Source organism: Alexandromys fortis, unplaced genomic scaffold (assembly GCF_014885135.2).
Source record: "Alexandromys fortis isolate MF-2015 unplaced genomic scaffold, M_Fortis_MF-2015_v1.1 scaffold_57, whole genome shotgun sequence".
Lineage (NCBI taxonomy): Eukaryota > Metazoa > Chordata > Mammalia > Rodentia > Cricetidae > Alexandromys > Alexandromys fortis.
In genome coordinates, this window is record NW_026067941.1 from 2,716,186 (window position 1) to 2,725,332 (window position 9,147).

Sequence of the window (9,147 nt, forward strand, 5' to 3'; positions counted from 1 at the left end):
AAAAAAAAAATTAATAAAATAAAAAAAATCGATTGCTTTCTGTTTCGGTTTTTGTGGAGACACCGAACACATACTGGCTTGTGCTGACAGTTTGCCAGCTAAACGAGCTCATTAGATATTTAACTGATAAAAGGCACTCTTTTCACCTTAGTTCTTGTTTCTGTTCTCCCTTTGAAGGCAGATGCTTCACAACTTGAGAATCTGTTGGCATTACCGGGGGTGATTATTGGAAAAGCAGACTTCAGGACCATACACAAGAACCATGATTCAGAAAGTCTGAAGCCGGCCCCAATAAGCAGCACTTAGTCTTTGCACCCAGGAGGATTCTGATACGGTCTTTGGGTCACAAGTTTGAAATACCATTGACAGCTGTGTTGTGAATCTTGAGGGAAATGTCAGATTGTTCATGAATCATGGGAAATAAAAAAAAAAACCGTATACAAGGCCATCTCCTAATTTGCCACCCATCACGTGCTGGATGAAATCAGACATTCGAAGCGGTACAGTTCTGAGCAGCAGTACTAATATTTCGTGATAGGAGCTAGGGAGTCGGGCTGTTAATGCATTGCCTCTATGAAAAGCCTTGCTAGATGTACAAGGTGTAGACATAACGTACAAATCCAGACCCTAAAAACACCGGCTACGTATTCAGTTGGTGATCTCCAAGCATTCTTTCTATTGCTATTGAACAAAAGTTCAATATTGAACAAAAGTACCAAGAGGCTCAGTAACAAATACCATGAGACTTCAGCTGGAAGAAACGCTAAATGCTAACATGAGTAGGTTTGTTTGTGGGTGTTCTGCCTGCATGTATGTCTGTGTTCTGGTGCCCTGAGAAGCCAGAACTGAAGTTACAGAGGCTGTGAGCCACCGTGTGGGTACTAGGAATTGAACCTGGGTCCTCTGGAAGAACAACCAGTGCTCTAAACCACTGAGCCATCTCTCCAGCCCAGATATGAACTTTTTTTTTTTTTACTGGGGTGCTTGAACATTGTTATTCTCAAAGTACCTCCACTCTGGGTGGGGGTCAACTCTGCAGCTGAGGTTGAGAACTTTTAAAGAAAGGGAAGGAAGAAGCGCTTACAGGGCTGGGGCTAATGTCATCAGCGGGTCATCTTTAGGTGTCATCTCAGCCTGATTAAATCCAGATCCTTAGGAAGTAGGACCAGGTATCAGCTGTCACTGAAACTCCAAGGGTGAAAAGCATGGCTTTACTTAACTCTCAGTGGTTCTCAAGCCTGGCTACATAGTGGAGTCACATGCGAGACAATTGAACAACAACAAAAACAAACCCAGAAATATCAGGCCCACTTCCAGCGAAATATAGAAGACATTTAAGCCTGTCTGAGCAGTGACAGTTTTCTCATCTCCTCTGTAGACACCTCTGCATGTTTGAGAGCTGATCCCTTTCTCTGATTCGACTAGAGATTCTTTCACATCGAGCAAATCTTCACTTTCTATACACGCTCAAATTTGGGAGCAACTTAGAGATGTTCTGATCATCGTACTAAGTTTCAGCTGCAAACCAAAACAGGCTTAAGCTTCTGAAGGAAGCGAAAGTGAGAGTGTCTGCATGTGCTCTGCATTCCTTCCTCGTTTCGGTCTTGGCAGATTCCGGTTTTTAGTAATAACCCTCTCTCCTCCCTTCCCTCCCTCCCTCCCTTTCAATGTTTATTCTTTTTTGTTTGTTTGTTTTGTTTTGGGGGGAGGGGTTTTGTTTGTTTGTTTGTTTTTGAGACAGGGTTTCTCTGTAGCTTTTGGTTCCTGTCCTGGAACTAGCTCTCGTAGACCAGGTTGGCCTCAAACTCACAGAGATCTGCCAGCTTCTGCCTCCCGTGTACTGGGATTAAAGGCGTGCACCACCACTGCCCGGCTCAATGTTTATTCTTTTCCCACACAATACACCCCAACCGAAGTTTGCCCTCCCTCTACTCCGTCCGATCCCTTCCTCCCAGACCAACTCCTCCTCTGCACCTCCCCTGCCCCCCCCCAAAAAAAAGAGCAATCCTCCCAGGGATATTCACCAACCAGCCTAACAAGATAAGTAAGACTGGGAACAGATCCTCATATTGTGATACAGCTGGAAACTTCAACCCAGCAGGAAGGAAAGGGACCCAAGCATCTATGAAATAGTTAGAGACACCCCCAGTCCCACTGTTAGGAGTCCCACAAGAACACCAAGCTACACACAACTATAAGGAATATGCAGAAAACCTACTTAGGACCCATACAGGATCTGGGTTTGTTGCTTCAATTTGTTGCTTAATTGATTCTCATGGTGTCCTTGACCCCCACTGGCTCCTAAACCCTTCCTCCCCCTCTTCTGCAGGGCTCCCTGGCTCTACCTAGTATTTGTCTGTGGGTATCTGCATCTTCTCCCATTTGATACTGGATGACCCTCTCTGATGACAATTAGGCTAGGCATTGATCTATGAGTATAGCAGAATATCAAAGCATTTCATTGACTTTTTTTTTTTTTTTTTTTTTTTTTGCCAGTCGTGTTTGGTTCTATCCTGGGTCTCTGGGCTGCCCTGCCTCTGGTTCCTGGCCCTCTAGGCAGTGTCAGCCAAGGGCTCTCTCTCAGCAGGGGCCTTCAGTTGCACATGTCATGGGTTGACCACTCCCACAAGTTCTGCGCCATCATCGCCCCAGCATGTATGTCTTGTAGGTAGGACAGATTGGAAGTCCAAGTTTTTGTGACTGCTGGGAGCCTTGCCTGGTGAGCTCCACCTCCGTATCCCTCGTTACTAGGACACTTCACTAGGTCACTCTCATAATTTCCATTGCACTGCATCACCCCCATCCTCCCCCTCCCCAGTTCTAGGCATCTCTCCCGGTACTCTCTCCCTCTGTCTCTCCCACCCACACAGATCCCTCCTGTTCCCATCCCCACTCCTCACACCCCATTCACCCACAATCTATACTACTTCCCCTGAGCCATGTGCTGTCCTCCGCCCCCTTGAGCCTCCTCGTTTCTGTGAGCCACTCTGGTTCCATGGCTCGACCTTTACTTAACAGCTAATAACTACTTGTAAGTATTTACCATGTTTGTATTTCTGGGTCTAGTTTACCTAACTCAGTTTGATCTTTTCTAGTTCTATCCGTTTGCCTGCAAATTTCATGAGGTTGTTATTCTTAATAGCTGAATGTTACTCTACTGTGTAAATGGACGGCATTTTCTTTTTCCATTCTTTGGTTGAGGGACATCAAGGTTGTATTTAGTTTCTACCTATTCTGAATGAAGCTGCAATGAACACAATTAAGCAAGCGTCCTTGGGTTGGGTACAGCATCCTTTGGGTATATGCCCAAGAGTGGTCTAGCTGGGTCTTGAGGTAAATCAATTGCCAATTTTCTAAGGAATGGGCATACTAATTACTAAAGTGGCTATACAAGTTTGCAATCCCATCAGTAATGGAGGAATGGTCCACTGTTTTCCATCCTCGCCAGCATGTGCTAACACTTGTGTTTTTTTAATCTTAGCCATTCTTTGAGGTGTAAGATGGAATCTCAAAGTAGGCTTGGTTTGCATTTCCCTGACGGCTAAGAATGTTGAACGTTTCTTTGTTTCCCAGCCATTTGAGATTCCTCTGTTGAGAACTCTCTTTTTAGATCTGTACCTCATTTCTTAAATTGGATTATTTGGTTGTTGATGTCTATTTTCTTGAGTTTTTTTTTTTGTATATATTAGATATTAGCTTTTTGTGGGGACAGTGAAAATCTTTTCCTATTGTATGGACTACTGTTTTGTCCTATTTTTTAAAATATTTATTTATTTATTAAGTATACACTATTTTGTCTGTGTGTATGTCTGCAGGCCAAAAGAGGGCACCAGACCTCATTACAGATGGTTCTGAGCCACCATGTGGTTGCCGGGAATTGAATTCAAGACCTTTGGAAGAACAGGCAATGTTCTTAACCACTGGGCCATTTCTCCAGCCCCTGTTTTGTCCTATTAATGTTGACTTTTGCCTACAGAAGTTTCTCAGTTTCATAAGGTCCTATATATTAACTGTCAATCTTAGTATCTTTGCTATTTGTGTTCTGTTCAGGAAGTTGTCTCTTGTGCTAATGAGTTCAAAGATATTCCCCACTTTCTCTTCTATTAGGTTAAGTATATCTGAAATTGTGTTGAGGTCTTTGATTTACTTGGACTTGGGTTTCATGCAGGGTGAGAGATATGAATCAATTTGCAAATTTTCATTTCTTCTACCTGCTGACATTCAGTTAGACCAGCACCATTTGTTGAGGATGCTTTCTTTTTTCCATTGTGTATTTCTAGCTTCTTTATAAAAAAGAACTATCAGAAGGTGTTCATAGGTGTGCATATTTATCTGGATCTTTGATTCAATACCATTGATCAGCATGTCTGTTGATCATGTTGTTTTTATTACTATACCTCTTCAGTAGAGCTTGAAACAGGGATGGTGATACCTCCAGATGTTCTTTTTTTTTTTATTGTACAGGGTTGTTTTTACTATCCTGAGTTTTTTGTTTTTCCATTTGAAACTGATTATTGTTCTTCCAAGGTCAGTAAAGAATTGTGTTGGAATTTTGATGGAGATTTAGTTGAATTTGTAGATTGCCATTTTTACCATGTTAATCCTACCAATTCATGAGCGTGGGAGATCTTTCCATCTTCTGTTATCTTCTCTAATTTCTTTCTTCAATGACTTGAAGGTTTTGTCATACAAGTCTGCTTGGTTAGAGTTACCCAGACATTTTATATTATTTGTGGCTATTGTAAAGGATGTTGTTTCCCTGATCTCTTTCTTAGTCCATTTGTCATTTGTGTATAGGAGTGCTGCTGATTTTGTTTTTTTATCTTGTATCCAGTCACTTCACTGAAGGAGTTTATCAGCTATAGGAGTTCCCTGATAGAATTTTTGGGGTCACTTATGTATACTATCATATCATCTTCAAATAACAATACTTTGACTTCTTCCATTCCAATTTGTATCCCCTAGATTTTCTTCAGTTTGTCTTATTGCTCCCACTAGAACTTCAATTACTGCATTGAATAGATATGGAGAGAGTGGACAGCCTTGTCTTGTTCCTGATTTTAGTGGAGCTGCTTTGAGTTTCTCTCCATTTAATTTGATGTTAGTTATTGGTTTGCTGTGAATTTCCTTTGTTGTGTTTATATATGTCCCATGTGTCCTGAGTCTTTACAAGACTTTCAAAAGGGGTATTGGATTTTATCAGAGGCATTTTCAGCATCTAATGAGGTGATCATATGGTTTGATTTATATAGTGGATTGATTATATTGACTAATTTTTGTGTGTTGAAACATCCCTGAATCTCTGGGATGAAGCCTACTTGATCATGGTGGATGATGTTCTTGATGTGTTCTTGGATTCGGTTTGTAAGTATTTTATTGAGTAATTTTACCATTCATGAGAGAAATTGGTCTGTTATTCTCTTTCTTAATTGAATCTTTGTGTGATTTGGATATCAGGGAAATGTGGTTGCCTTAAAAAAAAATGGCCGTATTCCTTCTGTTTCTATTTTGTGGAATAGTTTGAGGAGGATTGGCTTTAGCTCTTCTTTGAAGTCTGATAGAGTGCTATGTTAAAATCTTACTGGCCCTGAGGGTTTTTTTTCCCTGGGGGGGCGCTTTTAATGACTGCTTCTATTTCCTTAGGGGTTAAAGGTCTATTTTAAATTGTTTATCTGATCCTGATTTAACTTGGTATCTATCAAAAAGTTATCCATTCCTTTTAGATTTTCCAATACTGTGGACTACATGTTTTTAAAGTATGACATAATGATTTTTTAGATTTCCTCAGTGTCTGTCATTGTGTCCCCTTTTTGATTTTTATTTTGTTAATTTGGATATTCACTCTTTGTCTTTTAGTTAGTTTGGATAAGGGTTTGTCTATTTGTTGATTTTTTTTTCATAGAACCAACTCTCTGTTTCGTTGATTCTTTGTATTGTTCTCTTTGTTTCTATTTAATTGACTTCAGTCCTCAGTTTGATTATTTCCTGCTGTGTACTCTTAGGTGACGTTGCTTCTTTTTATTCTATGGCTTTTAGGTGTGCTGTTAAATTACTAGTATGAGCTCTCTCCAATTTCTTAATGTAAGCACTTAGTGCTATGAACTTTCTTCTTGGCACCATTTTCATTGTGTCTCATAAGTTTGGGTATGTTAGGAATTCATTCTCCCCGCATTCTCAGAAGTCTTTAATTTCTTTCTTATTTCTGTCTTGACCTGTGTTTTTCATTCAATAGAGAGTTGTTCAGTTTATAGGCTTTCTGTTGTTTCTATTGTTGTTGAAATCCTACTTTAATCTGTGGTGGTCAGATAGGATGCAGGGGGTTATTTTAACTTTATTGTCTCTGTTGAGACTTGCTTTGTGACTGAGTATGTGGTCAGTTTTGGAGAATGTTCTGAGAGGAAGGTGTATTCTCTTGCATTTGCGGTATTGTCCTGTAGATATTTGTTAGGTCCGTTTGGTTTATAACATCTGTTAGATCCTCCAGTATTTCTCTGTTTAGTTTTTATCTGGATGACCTGTCCATAAGTGAGAATGGGTTATTGAAGTCTCCCACAATCAGTGTGTGAGAGTCAATGTGTGAATTAAACTTTAGTAGTGTTTTCTCTACTAATGAGGACACCCCTGTGTTTGGGGCATAGATGTTAAGAATTAAAAGACCATCTTGGTGGAGCTTTCCTTTGATGAGCACGAAGTGTCCTTTCTTCTTTTGATTAATTTTGGTTTGAAATATAATTTGTTAAATATTAAAATAGGTACACCAACTTGTTTCTTAGGTCCATTTGCTTAGAAAATCCGTTTCCCATCTTTACTCTGAGGTAAAGTTTATCTTTGATATCGAGGTGTGTTTCTTGTATGCAGCAGAAGAATGTATCCTATTTTCACATCCATTCTGTTAGTTTCTGTCTTTTTGTTGGGGAATTGAGTCCATTAATATTGGGAGATATCAGTGACCAATGAATGTTGATTCCTATTATTTTGGTGTTACTGTGGTTGTGTGTGTGTGTGTGTGTCTCCTCTCTTTACTTTGCTGGTGTGAGATTATTTGTTTTCTGTGTTTTTATAGGTGTAGTTAACCTTCTTGGATTGGCACTTTTGTTCTAGTATCTTCTGTTGGGCTGGATTTGTGGATAGGTAGTGTTTAAATTTGACTTTGTTTTCTCTGTCTATGGTGATTGAAATCTTTGTTAGGTATGATAGTCTGGGCTAACATTTGTGGTCTCTTAGAGTCTTGCTGTGGAATAATTCTCTTATACATTGTAAAGATTTGTCACTCGAATTGGTTTAATAAAATGATGATTATCCAGTCACTAGGCAAAAAGTATAGTCAAGGCTACCAAATGCAGGATAGGAAGGAGAAGGGTGGAATCAGGGGTGGCCAGCCAGACACAGAAGGAGCAGGAGATGAATATACTTTGCTAATAAAGGTACTGCCATGTGGAAGAGCATAAATAAAGAATATGGGTTAACTTAAAATGTGAGAGTTAGCTAGTAATAAACCTGAGCTATTGGCCAAGTATTTATAATTTATATAAGCGTCTGTGTGGTAATTTGGGACCAGGCAGTTGGGGCAGAAAACACCTGTTTATAGAGTCTGTAGAACATCTGACCAGGCTCTTTTGGCTTTTAGAGTTTCCATTGAGAAGACAGGTGTAATTCTAACAGGTCTGCCTTTATATGTTACTTGACCTTTGTCCCTTGTAGTTTACAATATTCTTTCTTTGTTCTACATGTTTGGTGTTTTGATTATTATGTGGTGAGAACACTTACTTTTTTGATCCAATCTAACTGGTGTTCAGTAAGTTTCTTATATCTTTGTGTGCATGTCCTTTAGGTTAGGAAATTTTTCTCCTATGATTTTGTTAAAAATATTTTCTGGTGCTCAGAGCTGGAATTTTCCTTCTTCTATTCTTATTATTCTTAGGTTTTTTTTTTCATAGTGTCCCAGATTTCCTGGATGTTTTCTGTCAGAGATTATTTTTTAGAGTTAACATTCTTTCTGACCGATATATCAGGTTTTTTTTTAAATCATATCTTCTATACCCAAGATTCTCTCTTCCATCTCTTATATTCTGTTGGTGTCTGTAGTTCCTGTTCTATTGAAAGACCTCAGGTGTGGGGAGGCTCTCACTCAAGTCTCGGGATAACATGACCACGCCCCCCCCACCATAACTCACAAGAGACCGTCCTTGCTGCAATCACGTGAGGTTTATTGACAGGGCAGGAACCAGTGCGCTGGGGCCGAGACTCATAACCCACACAGGGGAGGAGTTTGACCCCGAATAACTGAGAGAAGGAGTTTTTAAGGGAAGAAACCACAGCCCAAAAATCCGAAGGGGGTAGGGAGGGCGTCATAGAAAATTCTGAAAATACCAGTGATGAGCACATGGGGGCAACTCCCTGTTTCTCAAGATTATTCTCAAGATTACAATCTAACTTTATCTTCAGCTAGTTCCTGAAACACAGTCACTGAACCAGCTAATCCTAGATTTCTGATTCTTGTCTCCCTGCTTAGATTTTTGGCTCTATTTTTTTCCTGCTAGGGGGGTCTGGATTTATCCAGGTCTTTCACTATTACCTAGATTTTCCATCTACTGGATTTTCTGTTTGTATTTTCTTTATTGCTTCTATTTCCATTTTAAGTATTGAACAGTTTTATTCATTTCCTTTATTCATTTATTTACCTGTTTGTGTTCTTGGCTTTCTTGAAGGAATTTATTAATTTCTTCTTTAAGTAGCTCTAACATCTTCATAAAGTTGGTTTTAAGGTCGTTTTCTTGTGCTTCAGGTGTATTGGAATATTTAGGGCTTGCTGAAATAGGATGGCTGGGCTCTCTGGTGGTGACATATTGCCCTGGCTGCTGTTGAATGTTCTTACACTGGCCTCTAGGCATCTGTGTTTGGGATAATTATAGGTTCAGGTGCCAATTTTTGAGTTTATCTGTGACAGATGGGTGTTTTTTTTTCTATTGGTTTCTGTCTCCTCTCTGGTCTTTTGGCCTGACTGGTGGCCAGCAAGTCCTCTGGCCCATGCCAGTGCCTCTGCTGGAGTTCTGGTGACCTGAGAGACCTCTGGGGTTGTGGGAACCGGAGTATCCTTTAGTAAAACAGGGGGCTTCCACCAGAATTGTGGCCTGGGATGTGGTGACT